The 21,478-nt window shown below is 40.4% G+C and overlaps 1 non-coding gene across 1 annotated transcript; it reads left to right on the forward strand.

The window, feature by feature from the left end:
- The first annotated feature begins 262 nt into the window (after nucleotides 1-262).
- Nucleotides 263-344, forward strand: trnas-uga (transfer RNA serine (anticodon UGA)). Its single transcript has one exon. It is a non-coding gene; the product is annotated as a tRNA-Ser (tRNA).
- The last annotated feature ends 21,134 nt before the right edge of the window (nucleotides 345-21,478 follow it).

Below are 21,478 nucleotides of genomic sequence, written 5' to 3' on the forward strand. Positions count from 1 at the left end.
GTGTGATGTGGAAGTTGAAGAAATGAACTTTTCAGCAGTTCTTTAATAAACAATGTTTGTATATTCATAGATTCTTGTTTTCTTAAAGAGGTGGATGGAGTTGATGTATTTTTACATTTTTTAATTAATAATTCAATTTTGAAAAACTAATTAACAGAACATTTTAATGGAAAACCCAAATCAGATGGTGCCAGTAGCCTATTTGCCAATGGGTGGCAAATAGGCACAAGGAAGAGATAATTCAATATTTTAGAGGAAAAGAGCTGTGATGGCCGAATGGTTAAGGCTTTGGACTTGAAATCCAATGGGAGTTTCCCGTGCAGGTTCAAACCCTGCTCACAGTGCAAAGAAACTGACAAGTCCATCAGGCTGTGTTTGTTTATCAGATTTAGTATAAGAGATTGAATGGGTTAAATGAAAAAAGGCAGCCATGAAGAGAACGTTAGGGTGATTTCAGATCTATAGTTCTCCTGGGCAGAATCAGTTAATGAGGTAGACTTCTCTCAGACAAATATTAAAGTAGAATGAAATACATCATTAAAAGTCACGATCATTGGTTAGATTTGAGGCAGGAGCAAGAAAGTAAAAACAAGAAGGTCCTAAAGAAGCTCCTATCTGCCAAAATATCAAGATAATTTAAGGTACTTTATTTGTCATACATACAGTTACACAGTGAAATTCCAACCCTGCATTTCACCCATCCTAAGCGTTAGGAGCAGTGGGGACCAACTCCAGTTCTATGTCAGCACCTTGGTCACAGGCACTGACAGGAGAATTAACCTAACATACATGTTTCTGAGAGTGGGAGGAAACCCATGCTAGCATGGGATGAACATGCAAACTCCACAGCTGTCTGATCTCACACTTGTAGAATATGCTTTGCAGTTGATCAGATCAAGGTCAGATCTAGAGCTTCAATGATGAGTCAAATAGTCAATTAGTTTGCCAACTATTAAATTAATTGCCAACTATTATAATTGATATTTGATTAATCATTTTGAGTCATTTTTCAAGCAAGATACTTTCCAAATGTTCTTATTCAAGCCTATTAAATGTAAATACTTTCAAAATCTTTGGGTTGACACAACAAGATGTGAGGAGATGGAGATGGCAGATGGTCACCCACCTTAGAGTCCGGTTCTGCTTGAGGTTCCTTCCCGTTAAAGGGGAGTTTTTACTTGCTGTTGTTGCCAAGTGCTGCCCATGTGGGAATGTTTGGTCTCTTTGAATTAAATTAAAGAGTACTGTCTAGACCTGCTCTTTGTGAAAAGTGCCATGAGATTACTTTTTTTGTGATTTGGCGCTATGTAAATAAAGATTGATCGATTGATTTTTTACACAAGTACCTTTTCACTTGAGTACAATTGCTATCAAGTAACAGTACTTCTCCTTCAGAAGGATATTTCAGTACTTCTTCTTTACTTATCTGATTGTGTGACTTCCTTAAACAAGGGCTTGAATGTAAAGGACATCCATTTATATGTAAAAGTTCAACATTGCATGTAGGATTTAAATGATGTCATATGATGTCATACGACCGGAACTGAGCACATTCCATGTGTGATGCAATAAAAGAACTGTGGTCATCACATTCTAAAACTGGGGACATATACATACACACTTTTTAGACTTTTGACTAAATCTACACAGCTCTAGATATTGGGACTTAAAGTGGCCGTATGTGTTTGGCCGTATGTGACCCTGATATGTCACCAGACATTAAGGAATCATGTTAATTTCAAACACTGATATCACTGACAGTAGTAGTCCAGCCAGAATATTTGCATTTGAAAAGATGAGTGGCAACCCCAAGTAATGTTTATGTTGTCATTTTGTGTTTTGGCCAAGTCAGTAGCGTTTCAGCATCCAGGTTGCCAGTTGCCACTGAGCTGCAGCTAGGAACATTGCAGATAATGTCTGATGTTACAAAACCAGAAAAGCCTCGTTATGACTCTCAAATACGTCTTGACAATTTGAGAAACAAAACAAGGGTATGTGTAGGAGATGCCTTAGAAAGATGGAGACGGCTAAAAATGTACGGGGTCAGACAACTCTACACCGCTGTCTCTGTCACACAGCACTCAGCTGCACCCGCTGATACGGAGGAGAGGAGCAGCTGTCTGTTCAATGCGGGAATACTACTACTTTATTCCGCCTCCGTTATTTATAAAAGTTCAAAACACTGATTGGAGGACAGATTTGCTCGGTCCGAGAGCGGCTACAAGACGATGTTGTGTTAACTGTGGTGGAGTGAGGTAGAGAGGATGAAGAGGGAGGGAGCGGTGACAGTAAGAAGCCGGTGAATCAGATCAATAACACGTTATTTTCTGATTGTTTCACAGCGGTTACGTTCAACAATGAGTAATAATAACATACACAATAGCCGGTCAACTTACACTGTGCAGACATCCCAACTCTCCCGGAAGTTCCGGGAGTCTCCCGCATGTTGATAGCGTCTCCATGACGCCCGCAAATGAGACGTAATCTCCTGGAATCTGGAGTGAACGAGAAAGAGCGCGCACTAGAGAGTGACAGCGCGTGTGTGTGTGTGTATTTGTGTGACTATAAATGCAGCGTGTGTGAGAGCAAAGCTCTGTGTTGCCGCTTATTAGACCGATCGCATCCCCCCGCCCCCGGACAGACACCTAGTGTAAACCCCCCCCCCCCCCCCCCCCCCGGAATGGACCTCCCTGAAATGACTTTCTGCAGGTTGGGATGTCTGACTGTGGGTCGCGTCCTCACGCCGCATTGTGTAAATTGCGCTCGTCACGCGCGCATGCAGGATCACGTCCAACAACTGGCAACCCGCGTGAACGTCAACTCTGGGAGGGGGGGCGCGAGGAGTGACAGCTCTCTCCAGTGTTTTGAACGTGGGCTGCAGTACCATTTCTAAACGCTTGGTGTCAGAGTTACATACTTGAACTTCAAGATCCGAAAACATCCTCATTGAAACTGACCCTCCAGTCCCACGTGTCCGCGTAATTTTGAATGTAGCGGTTACGTTCAGGAGACATACCAGCATATGTTTTCTGGTATGATACCTGGCTTTTACTTTTGCTATTCACACATTGGCCAGTTTCTGGTATAATTATTTTCATGTTTGAACAAAAGTTATTTTCATTCTGTCTTTCTTTGTATTCCAGGTACGCTGGCATGTGCCCCTCCAGAGTGATCCAGGTCCATGGTGAATACAGGGCTGGATCCGCTACAGTATGGCAGCTGGGAGCTATGCTGTACCGCTGGCTGCACGGTTTTAAAAACAGCACCTTTGGCATACTGTGTGGGAAAATGCAGCTCAGCAGTAACTCCGCCATACAGCTGTCTGAATGTAAGACACACAGTTTCTGTATGCTGCTATATTTCTAGTGACCAGGCAAGACTGATGACTCACAACCCTTTGTCATCTTTCATCTGTTTTCTCAACTTTCTTCCAGACTGCCTCGATTTCTTACAGCTGTGTCTTCAGAAGAACCCTGTAGAGTGCGCCAACCTGTGGCAGCTACTGTACCAGCCCTGGCTGAGATGATCCAAGGCCTCTTCCTCCAAGGCTTTCTATCTGGTCAGCCACTATCTTTTTTTAGATTAATTTGAATCTTTTGGTCTGTCACATAATGCTTTATTTTGGTTCAATTCCTATCTTCATTACAAAAGACTAGAGGCCGATGCCGATATTAGGGATCAAAGAATAGAGATATCGATATATTGGCCAATAATGTTATGTTAATGTACAGAATATATACATGAACACACTTTGGTTTTTGCAATGATAACTCAAATGTGGTTATCAAACATGATATTTTATAGTTTAACAACCATATATTAAACTTGAATTAAGAAAAAAGCATCAAATATACATGAAATGCTGCTTATATAACTTAATAATATAAAAATATCAGACAACACATTCGTCGATACGATATATCTGTGATCACACATCAATATTGGCCCATAATATCAGCTAACCGATATATCAGTCAGGCTCTACAAAAAAAACATGTGTTGTCATACAAGGAAACAAATTTGATACGTTGGTACGATAAAAGTATAATAAACATCTTGTCAATTAGCTTTTTGTGCAGATTGAATCAGCTTTTCTAGTCTGATTTTAATATCTCACTAAATCTAAAGCTTATTCATATATTACCACTAAAAAAGACAACTAAAAGTTTAGTATCTATCAAAGCAGAGGCTTTGGAGAGAGTCCCCAATTTCAAGTTTCTGGGAGTTACCATCACAGAGGACCTCCACCCCTGGGCTGACAACATCTCAGTAGTAGTAGGCAAAGCACAACAACGCCTTTACTTTCTGAGGAGGCTAAAGAGAGCCAGCCTCCCCCAGAAACTGTTGGTCAACTTTTACAGATGCACCATAGAGAGCATCTTGTTTAACTACTTGACAGCCTGGTACAACAGCTGCACCAAAGCTGCCAAAATAGCCCACTGAGTTGCCATCACTTGAACATCTCCATAACACTCGCTATGTAAGAAGTGGCCAAAAACATCCTCAAGGGCAGGTGCTTCGGATCAATCTCTACACACACGCAAACAGACAAAAAAATAGCTTCTTCCCAACTGCTATAAACCTTCTTCTTCTTCTGATATCTCCTCAGTCTGAGATAACCTCTCACTGAACATGTACAATAAGATATGTTGGAATGTGCAATATACTGTTTACTATATGTACAATAAGCTATGCTGGTAATGTGCTATACACTCTTTACTATATGTACAATAATAATACTGCTGAAAACTTGTGCAATAACATGTGTGCTGATACTTGAACACTAAACGCTGAGCCTGGCATCAACTTAACTATTTTGTATGATTATTCTGCTGTTTAGCTCTATTCTGTATTTATACTGTATATATTTATTATTTATTTGGATTGGATTGGGTTGTCACACAAGTCATTGAATTGTGCTATACAATGACAATAAAGTGCTTGAATTGAATTGGACTGAATTGAATTACCACCTGTCTTGTTATGGGTTATGGGTCGACACTGAACTTTTATGTCAATGCCATATTAATTACATTGTTTAGAAAGTGAACTTGGGTATTGGTGTTCTGCACCAATCCAGAAATAGTTTTTCTTTTACTGTTAGAACCCCAATGCAGAGGGGTTTCAGAGCAGCAGGTTGCCAATCCCCAGTCTAGACAGTATCAGAGTTAGACTTTAATATCTACTGAGTGTGTTTGTGTCCTCATGGTTAAAAAATACCCAAACTTCCATAAGCAACACTGAGAAAATGACCTCAGTGTCCTTGTTGTCTTTTAACCATGACCACAATCTGTCCCCGATCTGACTTAGTTGCCAAAAACATAACCAAACCGAGCCTCTTCTATTGTCATCATGCTGCAATAATAGAATCTAATCAGTCATCAAAAAACTAGTGAAGGGAAGATGTAATGTGCATTCAGATTATAGTTTGGGTCAATTATTCTGTCTTTGGGTATGAGGACAGACAACAGGGGGGCGTAGCCCAGTTACTGTCTGTTGTTGTGATACCTGGGTTGCATCCATCTGCCACATTCTGGCCGGGTTCATCACATGGATGGAGAGAGAGAGAGAGAGAGAGAGAGAGAGAGAGAGAGAGAGAGATAGAGAGAGGAACAAAGAGGGACACTGTGAGTCATGTAATGCATTGTATCATAGGATGAAATGTCACATATGCATGGATGCTTTATAATTTACAAAACCCAAAGTTTTCTCACCATGGTTACAAGCTTATACTCTATATATTGTGGCTTCATCATATATCCCACAACTTAGAAAACTAAATATTTAGTAATTGAATACAGCCTTTAAATGATTGATTATATGTATGATTTGTTATTGCTGCTTGCCTCTTTTCATGTGAAACCCCATTTTGATATTTGAATGTATTTAAAACAACTTAAATTGCATTTTTTAAGCCTAACATTGTAATACTTTTCAGTGTCTGAGAATATACAACAATTGAAATATTTCAAAAATGATTTATGTGTGTGCAGTTGGTACACATTTTTGCATAAAGAGGGTGTTCATGGTCAGTGTTGATAGATGGTTTTATTGGAACCTACCATTCAAATGTTGTTGCATCCTTTACCTTCAATAAATAGGCTGTTTATGTTCTCTTGCTTAAGATACCAGGAGATCATAATATAGCGTGACTGGGAATGTATTTTCCTAAAACCTGAAGAAAACACTCTCTCTGCTCTCTGAAACATTAGTGAAGGATCAATCAGCTATTTAGACAAGATATCTATGGATGCAAAATACATCTGCACTTCAAAATTTAGCATAGGGACTAATTATGAAAGAATACTTAGAATATGAACAGTATGTAAGGGTTAATTAATTATACAACTTTTGTATAATTGTTTCATTGTCTTCTTGACTGTAAGGAACATCACCATTTTTATCATTATTAGAATTGATGTAGTCTAAAAATGTACCTGCTTTGTTCAGTGTGTGATCCCATAGCAGCAGAGATGCATTAATTAGGACAATATTGATTGATGAGCTATACCACTCAATCTCTGTAATCTGCTGTGATCTTGAGTTGCATATGCTCCATCACAGTTTTCAAAGATTGCCGAGTTTGCTGAATCCTGTGGCTGACTCTGCGTTGGCTGACAGCATCTCTTCAGGTGGTCTGGACTTCATTACAGACAGAGAGGCCATCTGCAAACAGCAAAAGTCCCTCTCACGCACTCACATAGGAAGCTGGAGACCGAAATACGTACTTTAGTTGAGATATGTGGCTGCGGAGAGATTATCTCTGTCTACAAGATGCATGTAAATGTTCCAATTTTCTCTTTCTGTGATTCAGGGTTCACAGCTGAAATGGAGGTGACTGGCCTTTTGAGCTTTTGGAAAAATATGAAACAGCTGCAAGTCTACAACTGCCCATTGCTCTCTTGTTGTGCACCAGAATAGAGACTGCAATTAACCCAAGTCAAAGAAAAAATCTCTTTACTCTAAATCATGTAAATGAGTGAGACCAAGGAATAGAGGCTTAGAGATTTCCCTCGTCACACCTGGCTGTGAGTAGACAGCCAAGGGACATCACGCCCCTACCGGGGGTCACAGGTCAAGTTATTGAAGTGGAAATCAATGGCACAATCCCCAGTGGCCTTAAGAGGACTAGAAAGAAAAAGGAACATTTCAAACAAATAAATAGCAGCTTTTTCAAGGTGCCCTCCGTACTTCACAGCTGTGGATTGATCTCGCCGGTTTAACCCAGAGGAGGCAGAGAATGGGCAAAGCAAGGAGAGCCTCGCTCCGGCTTGCTCCCTTTTATATAACTGCTAGTTTTTCACCTTGCTGCTGACATGCTCCTTCTCTAAGCTGGCGCCAGCAAGGCTCTGACTGCAGTCTGTCCAGATTCACAGGCGGCTAGTCAAGGGTAATCTTCTTCAAACACAGCACAGTCTCATACAGTCACATTGCACAAGTCTTTGAAAAATGATTTCTTTTAGTTTAGATTAATGCGGAACTTTCTGATTAGCCTAAAAAGGCATGTGGGACTTCAGTTTTAGCCACACTGTAGGCCTCAAAGGAAATACATTTTAACATTCTTGACACAGGGACAACAGGAAAATAGCAATGTAGTTAGTGTAGTTAGCCAATAAACTGTCACTGCACCCCCAGGTCTGAGCCTAACTCCACCAACTGCATAGTTTCGGAGGGAGAGAGAGAGAAGAGGGGGGAATGTGGCTGTATGAGGCAGGAGGGCAGAAGTTGCTCAGCAGCGACATATAATAATCAAAGGAAAACAAACAGTGCAACAACAATTAAGTGGGCAAGAAATCAAAGTAGCTCTGTATCTCTCCAGCTGTCTGTTCCTGCAGTTATCAGCTGGAAAAATCTTGTTTATTTAATTTACATAAATGTCTTGTCCAAAACATCCCACCCTATGCCACTCTATATTACTGTAAATGTGTTATGTATGTTATGGATGTAGTGATCCACTCAAAAGATTAAAGTAAAAAGGTTTAAAAGCTAATGCTTCAGCTTACAACTTTTCAGTTAGAAACCACCTTTTTTTAATTTTGGTTGTTTATCACTGTTTTTAATGGAGATAAAGAAAATAATAATATATGATTATTACATTTTTATATATGTGTGTATTTGAGTTGCATATATTTAAAATGCACTAAACTAAAACACCAGCATTGATGTGTTTCATTACAGTATAGTCATATCATTTAGTTGACATCTCAAAAAACACGTTTTAGTGTGAAGTACCTCTTTAATTATCAGATGATAAAAGTTAAGATAATAATTTGTGACAATAATTCCGTCGTTTTAGAAAGCACATCACTGATTGCTGATTTATGGTTGTTTTGTCCTTTAAATACTCTGATATTTTATGTATTAAATGTTCATAGTAAGATTTATGTCAGCCAATAAAGAAGAAGGCTAGAGTGTAGATAAGTTTTTCCTTGGCTACATGACTGATTAAGTAGTGATGAGTTAGGCAGTGATCCCACCCAACAACCTGCCACCCTTTTTTATATGCATGTGGGTGTCACTTTCCCTCAGATTGTTCTTGTATGCCAGGCTGTGATGTGTGATGTTATCTCCCTGGGATACATGCATAGATCTGTTTAATACCAGGCCGCCGACCTTCGAGACCTTTCTTGAAAGTGACATCTCCTCTCCTGCTCTTCATTGGACAGATAAATATCAGTGAGAACAAAGAACCTGCCTCTCATATCCGCTCTGACTCCGACGGATGCATCACGCCCCGGCCTCTCCAAATTGGTTTTTTGTAGTAATCTGTGCCCTTGGCTGCAGTGAGGCCGGGCAGAGGGGGGTTTTGTTTGGATTCGTATGATTATGGCTATTGGTAGCCCTAAACACTGCCTCCAGCCAAGGTGACTGACAAGCCCTCCATTCGTCCCCTATTTGCATGAATGACAACCTCTCCCCCAGCAGTGCCAACCACACTGCCACAGCAGTGACAGAAGGGAAGAGGATGAAGAGACCTAGCATTAAGGTGAGACAGCTATTTCAGGGTTTTCCCTTGATTTTGTTGAGATACATGGCAAAGGCTGGAGAACTGCACAGTTTGTGTGCACAACCGCACACCTTTAGAGTGTTGTGCGCTAAAAGAAATTATGATTTGACAGACTAAAGAGTGAACTGCATTAATCAATTAATTTGTAAGTTAGCCAATAACCTAGCATAAAACAGGGAACAACTGGCCTCTGTCCAGACTCTTCCATCTTCAAGAAACAGTTACAACATGTTAATTTTTTACATTTCTGTTAATGTACAGGTTAAACAAACAAAACACATTGTGTTAATTAGACAGCTTGTGTTTGTAGGCTTGATATTTACTTTCATGTATTATGCTAATTAGCATAATAGCTAAGTCGAGGTTATACTGTAATTCTGTACATAACACAAATTGATCTTTGAAATTGAATTATCTCACTCTCAGAAAGAAACAAAATAAGAACATTCCCAACATATTTAACTTTTTCTTTAAATACTAATATGCTCATCAAAAAACATTACTAATAAAAAGTACTTTTGAGCTTCCTTAGAAAAAATTATTATAAACTAGAATGTGTAATGTATTTGCATTTCTCTTTGATTACATGGTCGCTACCACAGCTTGAGTTTGCCTCTTCTAGGTTGCAGGTGAAATTCCGATCTTTTATTGGATTTGAATCCTTAAATTCAGTTGACCCTACAGCTGATCCTGTCACTAGTCTGTGTTTCATTACAGCCAAGAAGATGGGGTCAGGCCAGCATATTGGAACAATATTGGACTGTTATTGAAACTCAGATATCATCGAATCACATCTAAGGTGTCATCTGATGGAGACTCCTCTCTGACTACAGCTAGTCATGACCTTTTCTAGTTTTTATAATTATGTTTCTACCAGGTGTCTGACCAGAGAAATGACTCCAGTGTCTGTAAAAGCTGCTATGAAATTTACCTCACCCTGCCAACATGAGACATCCAACATTTGATTTGGTTGAGTAAAATTAAGGACCCAAGTTTGATTTTCAGCATGACTAGTTTTAGAATCTGTCAGCATGTCAGTAGAATAAACATCTGATGGTTATACGTATAAAATGAAAGGTTTCTGGTTCTCATGAGCAGGCAAACATACATCCATATTTTGGTGAAATGCAATTGTAACTGGTCAGGAAAGTGTGTCTGAATTTTGTATTTCAATCTCTGACTCTAAACGGACAAAGCCTAGCAGAATAGATTTATGAAGTGAGAGAAGCTATTTCAGAGGCCCGTTGTTCCAAAAGTACAAATCCCAATCTCATTCATTTTTCACATAACGTCACGATACTCACAGCATTATTACAGCTTGAATCAACACAAAACTCTGCTGGTTAAATCATAGTCATTTAAAAAAAAATTTTTTAAATTGGTTCTTTGGTAAAAAGTTTAGTAAAAGGTACAAAATTGACTGTATAACTACGACTCACAATATGCATTTCAGTCAATGACGTCACTGAAAACACCAATCACTTTTGGGTGAATTCAGCAACTATGGTTCTGTGTTTTGTTAAGAAATTCAGTAAAATAGGGATTTGAATTCATTACACTGGGCTCATGGGTATGATCGTATTATTACCTGTCTGCCATGCCAAAATCATGGACGAAACATCCACCTATCTATACATTTTCTGGGACTGGGTCATGGTGGCATCAGACCCTCCAACCCTCACCTATGGTAATGAGCTTTGAGGAGTGTCTGAAAGAATGAGATTGCAGAAATTAGTTTTCTCCAGAGGGAGTCTGGGCTAAACCTTAGAAATAGGGTCAGGAGCTTGGTCATCTACATGGAACATGGAGTACAGCCACTGCTCCTTTGCATCAAAAGGATGAAGACCTCAGGGCAGACCCAGAACACTCCTGGCATGGGAACACCTTGGGATCCCCCAGGAGGGCATTGCCAAGGAGAAGGATGTCTGGGTTTCCTAAATCAGTCTGCAGCCTGGTCTCCCCCTGCCTCCCAGACAAAACATGATTTCTCAGAAAAGTTGATAATTGAAACTGGTGGTAATATTATAGTCTGATCATTATAATATTTTAATACAGAATGGGGAAATACAACCAGCAACCCCTCCAACTTTGCAACTCTACAAGAGTTGCAGCATGATGAGTAGTACTTACACTAGTTGATCGCTAAATATTGGAATTTTCTTTAAAAACCATCATGTCTAAAATTAACTTTAATTTTACAACAGCCTTCCACTGAAAAAAATCATTTCACATTTACAATGACATGAGCTTTATAGTTGTTTGTTGCAACAACAGCAGCAGACTAGACCAGTGACAGGCATGTACAGCAGAGGGTTATGAGTCTCAGCAGGGCTGTTTAGACAAGTGCAATGTCCCATTAGAAGAGGATTCGGTTACATTACGCTCCAACAGATGAAGTAGCAACACAGTATAAGGCTTATTTACTGTACATCACTGTTGTCTTTGTACAAACAATGCGACAGCAAGAGCAAGAACAGCAAGACAAGAGCATTGAAATTCTGTTAGACGATTAGATTTAATGACAATATTTTTTAACTCTGAATGCAAATGATTTTTAAATTGTTGCATTCTACAATATCAGCACATAGCAATTTCAGCATGATTATAGTTAGGAAAAAAATCATGGTTATGTCTGACTATGATAAAGGTGGGGGGAAATAAATCACTTGTCATGATTTGCAGGTCTGTCACAGGACATGAACTCAGGTCTTCTGCATGAAAGTAAAATATGCTACATGCTACATAGAGGACCACACCCGTATTTTCTGCCATGATACATAAAGAGCACACTACTTTCTACCTCTTGCAATGGCACTGAATGATGGCATTGGACATGTGGAATCATCTAGTATGGATGGAATTTCTAGGAATACTGAGCTTGCATGTTTCTTGTTCAAACCCAAGTAGTTCAAGCAGCCACTGATGAAGTTGAAGTTCTTTTACATAGTGGACTACGAAACAATTAGCCTATGTGGTTCCATTCTACTCTCAAAATGAGTGCAATAGGTTGTTGCCAGGTATTCCCTCCCAGGTGTAAGTGAACAGTTGAAGTTGAATCATCTCAACTTGCCCACCACACCTTCTGATTCTTTGAGCAGTGGTGACTGGTACCAACTGTTTTGTAAAGGTTCATTCACAATGTGGGGTGGCTGTGGTCCAGAAGGTAGTCCACTAATCGGAAGACCAGCAGTTTGATTCCTGGCTCCTGCAGTCTGCATATCAAAGTGTCCTTGGGAAAGATACTGAACCCCAAATTGTGTGAATGGTGAACTCCTCCTGATGAGCAGGTTGGCACTCTGCATGGCGGCCTCTGACATTAGTGTAGGAATGTGTGTGTGAGTTTAGTGTAAAAGCACTTTGAGTAGTTAGAAGACCAGAAGGGTGCTTTATAAGTGCAGTCCATTTACCATTTAAATCCTGTCATGTCTCAAGTATATAAGACTCTTCAAACAAGATATCTCTTAAGTGGTAAATTAGGTGACTGCCATGAAGTTTGCGGAAAATATTCAAATCTCAAAAGGGGAATGACACTTTTCATTGTAATGGCCCCATGGCTTTTTCCCTGGTGCCAACCTCCCAACCAGCTTTGGACAATAAGTAATGTAATCACTTTTCTCACTAATGGGTAGCATAAGCATTACGATTTAAAATTCAATAATTAGATTACAGTAACTGAAGGGAACCTGTAGTTTGATGAAAGATAGATATCAGTTTGGTCTCTGACTTGTCTGGTACATGTTAGCTTGTTGTTGGGGTTGGTAGTTAGTTACCACTAAAAAGAGAAGTGACTCCAGGTAATTGTTAAGTTGTCTTATTTGCACATTGTGTCTTCATAGCTTTCTTGACTTGCTAATTAATGGTCATTAAGGATATGGCAGTTTTTCAAAGCCATACATGATATAATCACCCTGCAGTACTGGTTTAAAACTGTTTTACTATTCAAAATAACTTACATTTAAATGTTTTACTCCATATATTTACACCAAAACTAATTACATTTGACTTTTGCAGAGATGGAAAATGATATACAGTGTACAGCATCAGTGCTTGAAAGAAATTAGTCATTTTTGAGTTTCAGTGCAGTTCAGCAAAGCCAGACTGCAGCTCTTCAGTCAGTCGTCTACTCCCTCACCTTCCAGCTTCTTCCTCCGGTCATGATCAAAAAGTACCCCCTGCAGTACCTCTGCAATCCCAATTCAGCCCCTGGTTACTCCCAAGTCTTGCCTGCAATAAGGCATGGATCTCCTGGTGCATTAATGTTATGCTACAATATGGCAGTTGGTTGGATGAACTCCCTGTCAACCCTGTGTGTGTGCATGTGTATGTGTGTGTCTACCTTGCTGCGGTGCTTTCAGGGGTGTCTGCCTGCCTTCGCCTCATCTTCGTCCCTCACTCCGAGGAGACTTTGAATTAGTCTAATTATCATCGCCTGTGTCACGGAAACATGAGGAGGAAGGTATCGTCCCCCAGGAGGCCTAGATTTAACGCTGCGTGTGTGTGTGCGTGCGTTTATGGTAATACGTGTGCGCAAGTGTATCTTTTATGAATTGCCACAGCTGTGTTAGACAGCTGCTCGAGGGGCTGCATTCAGCGAGGGTGCCTCCCCTTTCGTTGCTGCTGAAAACATGCCCTCTCTTCCCATACACAAACAATTATGGGCACAGTCTATCGCACACACTCAGGGCTTCACATAATTACAGAGTTCAGCGCTTACATTTAAGAATATATGCAAATTCATTCTGATCACCCTCGAGAATAGTTTGAGAGGATGATGGCAACCGGCGTTTGAGCGCATTCAAGCATTTGTATCTATATATATGTGTGTGTGTGTGTGTTTCCTGGTTGATATTGGTTGACGTTACGCAGACCATTTCATCTTTAGCCTTGGGGACAGAGTTCTGAAGGAAACTGTCGAGAGTGCAGTAGTGAAAAATCATCCTTCCCTTGTAGCAGTTGTATGACATTAGCTGTGGGCAATGGTGACTGCTGAGCGTCAAACACCAGAGGAGTTGTTCTCTCCCCGCTGTGATCTGTGTGCTGCAGACTCAGCAGATTGCTCTGTCATCTCGTGCCCCGTGAAAAGTTCATAATGTTCACCGTTGACAATACACCAGCCGCTCTCGCCACGCACTAGACCCCCTCATGACGGATAGAGGAGATAAATTCTCTCCCCATGGGGGGAGTTCGAAGCGCTCTGTGGCTATGTGTCGGTGTTGAAGCAGCTTGGCATTAAAGCTCCATTTGTAGTGTGAGCGGTTTAGGAGATAGCGCTAGCTGTGGGTAAGGAGCTGATGAAAAGGGGGGGTTTTCGTGTTCACATATGAATCAGCTAGAAAGCCCAAGTTTAACTAACTTCTGAAGTGTATTGATTTTTATTACTTAAGTTCAAAACCTGTTTTAGATTCAACTTAGTGAGAAGCCTTTAAAAAAAAAAAAAAAACACAGTCTGCTATTGTATGTCATGTCATTTAAACGTGCCCTGATGGGTAGGGAGGTGAATTCCTCCCCGCTGACTTCCTCCACCCGCAGCCCATTTTGGTGCCCTAATGATTTCCTCCATTGCAATAGTGAATGCTAGAGGGGAGATGTGCACCCTGCCATGATACCAATTTCCAGGCGCTGCCATGCTGTGGTGAATTACATAGCTGTGAAGCATATCTGTATGTTTTGGAAATAGACCTTAACTAGATTTTTACTCTGAGGAAATCGATTGCGAGCCACTGGAGCCAAATGTGTTTCCCGGGCCCAGATATTAAGTCCGGATCTCTTGCTGCAGTTGAATTTTAAATTTGGAGGCTGGTATTTCTTCTTTTATTCAATATTCTGTCAATTAGCTAAGAACGGATTTGACATCAAGAAAGGAATTAACTACTTGTTCTGCAGTATGTGCTGCCTGCATTGAGGTGTGCGGTTGTCTCTCATACTTCTTTCCATGAGCTTCTATAAAATCTCAAACATCAGGTGAATTTGTGTACCTGACAGAGCACTTCGGCTGTGCCCCGAGGCTGACGATGCTCTCACGTGTTTTTGTTTTTGTTTTTGCTTCCATTCATTTTTGTTCATTGATTCTCTGGCACTTTTCACAGGAGGGAAATGTCTCTTAGCTTTCTCTGTCTGTGCATCTTTTCTTAGTGATGCTCTGCTTTGTTGTTTGCACAGCACCACTTGTCCTATAGAGAGTCATTTTGACAAAATGTGAAAGGATGCTTTTAGTTGTTGTTTTTTTATTATTGTTCCTCTGTCCTCTGCAGAACACAAAAAGAATACACCAGTTTTCCTTTTGGTTGAATGACACCTACTTCCCATCTTCTGCTATCTTCATCCTTCCTCTGAGACTTTGTTATGTCTAAAATTAATTAGGGTTTTTTGTTTTGCGACTGAACAGTAATTGACTTGCACTAACCCTTAAAAGTGCAGATTGCAACCAATTGAATATTCTGTGCCACTGTAAAAACATGGCTGTGCAACATGGTGGGCTTAGTGGAAGAGGACCTGTTCCCTCTATAGATATAGAAAGAAAGGGCTCATTCAAAGGTAATGAAAACACAGCAGTACTTATTTTCAGTTGATTATACATTGATTAAAACATACTTATGAATACTATATTTAATTTCTGCCAAGTCTGTTCCACTAAATGGCACTAAATTCTACACACTGCACCTTTAAAGTGTTAAATCATTAAAAATTAAAACAATCTGAATAGTCAACAAGTCCTTACTGGAAAAAATGTAAATGCCTTTCAAAATGACACATATGCTTTTTACAAAAGTGAATCATATTAAGATTTTCTGACTTGTTTGCCAGGTATGGGCAACACAACTATTTGGTAAAGGCTAAGGAAGAAGATTGTGGTCATGATTACAGTGGGTTAAGATTAGATTTGACCCTAAGAGGCTGATTATGAGAAAAAGGTAAAGTTAGGTCATTGCAAAAACCTTACATACTATTCATATTCTGACTCATAACTAGTCTGAACACCAGTTCACATTAAAAAATTCCAGTAATTAATACATGTTTGCCTCAGTTTGATTAATCTTGTGAAAAAAAGACATTCACAATCACTATTTCATGGTGCATGAGAATATTTGAACACATTTGAATGGTGATTTTTGAATTTTCTGTAATAAAAACAGGTAAAAACTGTACATTTGCATATATAAGAATGTGTATCAGTATTTCCATTTTTGTATACTGTGGGTCACGTTAGGAAAAGTCTGGCTAAAAGAAATGTGTATAGGGTGTTTTTACAGCTCTCAAATGTAAAAACAGGTCAAATTTGACCCTGAACAGAATGTGATCGTTAAATAATTGACAATACTGTCATCACACACACTCACTCACACACACACATCCTGGGGCTAAGTGCAATATACATTCTACTACTGCACTTTAACATTTATACAGCCACATATTTATTTATCTGTAATATATACAGACATATATTTTTATATACTTATTTTTATGTATGCTGCTTGGAAGGGAATGCTAAATTAAATTTTGTATTTTATGTGCAGTGACAGTAAAGTTCTATCTATCTTTCAGGTGAACATCTCAGAGATCAGCTAAGTGCTCAGCTGCCAGTGTGTCAACCCTCCTCAAGGAGATTTATTTGATATAGTTATTAGTTAGTTAATAGTTATATTTGACTATTCCCATTGCCTCTTTTCCTTTTTGGCTTTCTGATTGCCATTTTAAGATGCAAACAAATGCTCACAAAGTGATCAGGAGTTACTTTTCTTCAAACAAAAAAACTCCTCTGCCAGCAGGGGTACTTAGGTAATTCTCATGCCTCCTTCACGTAATGCTTTCACGGTGGGAAAATTGATTTTTGTGCTCCCGTTTGCCTTTAAACACACCCTGCTAATTTCACAATATTTCAGTTTAGCAGGCTCAATGGTGTTAATTCAGAACATCTCAGCTTAAAAGTCTCAAGTTTAATGTCGACCCCATATAGCGAACCTTATAGGCTGCCAAACTACCTGATGTGCCTATATGTCTGACACCCCATTGTTCCTTCACGCTGTGGGCTGGTGAAAGGTGGGAGGGAAATGGGGAGAACTCAGACAGGAGGTGAGATGAGATCTATAAGCTGCGTGTCCACGTTGACTGTGTGCTTTTTTCCTCTGGTCTCACACTGTCTATTGTTTGAGTGGCAATATACTCAATTTGGTCCACTTTACTTATGTTTCACACAGACATACACACAGACGCCACTCCCACCCGCGTACCGTCGCTGGCACACACACATACAGATGAGGCCGAGTCTCCTTTCCCAGCCTGCTCTCAAAGCCCTTGGCGCTGCTTGTTTACCCTTCACTGTGACAGCTGTGTGTGTGTGTGTGTGTGTGTGTGTGTGTTAGTGTGTGCGTGTCGATCTGAGATATTGCGTGTCAAGTGCTCTCCAGGGCTAAACTATCATTTCTGAGTGTTATCACACCATCCTACTTCCCAGGGGCTGGCTGTCTTTCTCTCTGTCTCTCTCTCTCTCACTCTCTATAATACACACTCTTTGTCTCGCTCACACACACACGCACAGACACACACTCGCACACACAGGAGGAGCTCCAGACAGTGTTAGCCCAGTGAGGCGTGCAGTCAGAGAGGAGAGAAGAGACTGGAGTAACTTGACCAGTTGGTGAGTGCACACACGCACACACACACACACACATAACACACACACTTTTCAGACTGGAAAATCAGTCATGCAATGGTCCCATTCAGACATGCAGCGCTGCATGACCTTTTTGACCTGTAAGTACCACACACAGTACAATGATCAACTGTCAGACCACTGAAGTCTATGGACCACTAATGTATAGTACTCACTACAGACATAAATAGGATGAAAATGAGTTCCGCTACAGTTCAGCAAAGAGTTCAATTCAACAAAGTGAGGACTAATACACTGAAAACGTCTTTTTTTCTGTATCCTTAGCCCTTCTTTTTCCTTTACTGTATATTAAAATGTCACCAATTTCCTACACCACAGTCCCTGTCATTGCTAATTTCCCGTATTGACATGCTGAAGGGCAATACTCCCTGGTTTGACAAGAGTGTTAAAGTCCCTGCAACTGTTTTCTATGTAGGCCTGCACACCAGTAGCGTCTTGACATGTGTCATCATGAGCTGGCATCTGTCATCACAATCAAATGTCAGTGTACTGTTTCTCAGTGTTAATGTGTGTCAACTTGAGCAGCAACCTAATCACATTTGCTCCCCAGATCAGCACATACCAACTACTCTACCACAAAGCTAGTTCTTCTCTCTGTATGATGCATTTTGTTGTGTCAGGAAGTAGAGCGGGTCGTCCACTAATCGGAAGATTGGCGGTTCAATTCCCAGGCCCTCCAGTCCACATGTTGATGTGTGCTTAGGCAAAATACTGAACCCCTAATTGCTCCCGATGGCTACACCTATAGTGTGTGAATGTGTGTTTGAATGCTAGTTTCACCCATAATGAGCAGGTTGGCACCCTGTGGGTCTTCCCCTGCCATCAGTGTGTCAATGGGTGAATGTGACTTGTAGTGTAAAAGCACTTTGAGTGGTTGAAAGATTAGAAAAGCACTATGTAAGTACAGTCCATTTACCATATAGGGACTGTAAGATCTATAGCTTGAAAAGCTTGTGTTTTTCAGATGCTGGTGGAAACTGTTGAAGTCAAAGACAACATATAGCAAGTTGAATATAGGCAATCAGCAATAATTTGATCATCAAATAGTGTATGAAAGTATGTCAACCTGATTACTTTCATGAATAGTTTTTTTCCCCAGCAGTTAGCAAACCTTCTTACTGTTGCTGCATACCATAAAGTAAATGAAAGGATGTTAAATATGTAATTAAAAGGCCAAATTTAATCCTGTCTGACCCTCCAGTTTATGTGCTTTTCAATGAAGGATTGAAGGAATCAATGGGTCTCTGGAGCCTCCTGGACTTACCATCTGTTAGAGTATCACTACACGGGATGATGGCGTGGACATTGCCAGTGTTTATCAACCAGTTAACAGCAAGTATGAAGTCGATGCCAACAGGCAAAGAGGAGAAAAAGCATTACTGATTAACATGACGTTATCAGCACAACAGTCTGCCTATTGTTCCGTGGCGAGAAGGCCTAATCCTGCTCTTAGCAGTCTGGAGGAGAGATGAAGGCTTTTGTGTTTTTCTATCCTGTCGGGTTTCTGGGCTTGATGAGTTTGCCCTTTGCATGTCTGGAACTTTCCTTTTCACTGACAGTGTCTCATCTGTGGCATGCAGGTTTTGGAGTGATGCGAACACACACGTGTGGACCCCAGACACCCATATGAATTCACCGTCTCAGTAGATAAAGTCACGGTGAATGTGGATTCCCTTCAGAAAGATAGTGTGGCGCGTTGTAAAAAAAAGAAAAGAAACAACAACAAGGCATTCTGCTCAGCTTCGGACTGCCGCTGAGAAGCACAGATGCCACTGTTTGTCCAAGAGCTGTGTGTGTGTGTATGTGTGTGTTTGTTTGGAGCGGCTCAGGAGTGCAGCAGATGCCTCTGTTTGAGATGTCCTTGAAATGTGTCCCTGACCGCCAATTAGCGCTGCCTTATTTGCCCACCTCAATGCCGCCCCAATTAGCATCAAACCAATACCTGTTACGACCTGCCACGAACCGCTATGAGCCACCGCCGCACCTCTGCTCTGCCAGTTAGCCATCAGGACCCCAGGTTATTGCTGTTAAATGGCTGTCACCAGGCATCTAATTATACAGCTGCTTCACCTAATGGAATGGTTGCTGCTCTTATTCCTAGAAATAAAGTGCTGGTGTTTACATTTTTTTGTGGATTTCATCACAAGGTTGGGGCAACTATGGATGGAACTCCTTCCATTAAATTGTCAGTTCAACCTTCCCAAAGTCTCTTACGCTGCACTGATCAGATTGTGTGAAAACTCTAATAAATGAGTCTACTTCTCAGAGATTTGAAAAGTGACACTGACTGCCCAAAGGGGTAAGGCTTGGCGAGGGGTGCTGAGGTTGCAAGTTAAAACAAGGACACACTTTTCACTGTCCTCACACTTTCATTACTGGACAGTAATATATCAATCTCTTCTTATACTTGGGAGTAGGGGTATAAAGATTAATAAGTACAGGAGCACAGGAGTTAGAGATACAACTCTAACATTAGTGTCTGTGCATGTGTGTGGTGTGGTGAGGTTGAGGTAAGGTTAGAGGTGGGTTAAGGTTAGGGTCACAGTAAGGGTTAGTCTCTCACATTGATGTAAGTCAATGTAATGTCCTCTCAAGTGTATGACTGTTTATTAGTGTCCGAAGTCTTCTCACATTACATTTGCAGCCTGCATAAAACATGCCACAATATCTTAAACATACTTATAGCACCACTAACCTATGTAAAATGGTGCCATGGGTGCTATTGTCAACCTGGGTAATATAACCAGTAATATTAAGCATTAGCAACTAATATTACTTCGCTGGCCCAGAACCAGTTGAAGGCAAAAACTGAAGATGTAGTTTTAGTTATCAGCGTAGACTGAAATGTGCCAAAAGTTATGTGAAATGTATCTTTTTTTTCCTAGTGACTTTCTCTCTCTCTTTGCTCTTGTGTCTCTAACATTAGTGACTGTGCATGTGTGTGTTGGTGTGTGTTTGTGTGATTGAAGTCCCCACACACTAACACAAACAGTGTATGGGGACTTCAGTGTGTTTATATGCGGTCATATGCGAAGACTTAGCTCCCTTTTGCAGACAAAAAGCAAGCCCCCATAATGTGAATGATTCATTTTGGGGGGAAGCCTTGGTTTAGGGTTGAGATAAGGTAAGAGGTGGGTTAAGGTGAGAGTCACAGTTAGGGGTAGTCAGGAAATCAAATTGGTGTAATGTCCTCTGAAGTGATGACATGACAGCATGTGTGTGTATGTGTGCGCCTTGCTTCTGCTATCTGGCACTTTAAGCCATCAACTAACAAAAAGGAAACAAAGTCCTAAAATCGCACCTTCACAGCGCAGGAAAGACTGATGCTATCAGTGGCATGCATGCTGCTTAACCCATCAAGTAACAAACTATATAGCAATGTTGAAAACACAAAATTTGGATGGTTAAACATACTGAGCTTCTTGCAGCGTGATTGCTCACAGATAACATGGCTTATTGGGACAATTAGCTATTGGGAACTATTATTAATTATTAATTGTTAACGTTATAATGATCTTTTCCTGCTTTCACGAGTCAAAATATCTGCTGTGAAAAGGGTCTACTAGTGAGCTTTAGAGGTGCTGGACAGAGCTACGCTAGCTGTTTGTTTCCTGTCTTTGTTCAGAGTTAAGCTAACCTGGCTGCAGGCGCTAGCTTCATATTTACTTTACAAACATGAGAGTGGTATCAATCTTCTCATCTAACTCTGAGCAACAAAGTCAACAAGTGTATTGACTGTAAGTGTAAAGTGTATTTCTCTAAAATATGAATGTTTCTTTTAATCACAAACATTTGTTGTG

Source organism: Scomber scombrus, chromosome 3, assembly GCF_963691925.1.
Source record: "Scomber scombrus chromosome 3, fScoSco1.1, whole genome shotgun sequence".
NCBI lineage: Eukaryota > Metazoa > Chordata > Actinopteri > Scombriformes > Scombridae > Scomber > Scomber scombrus.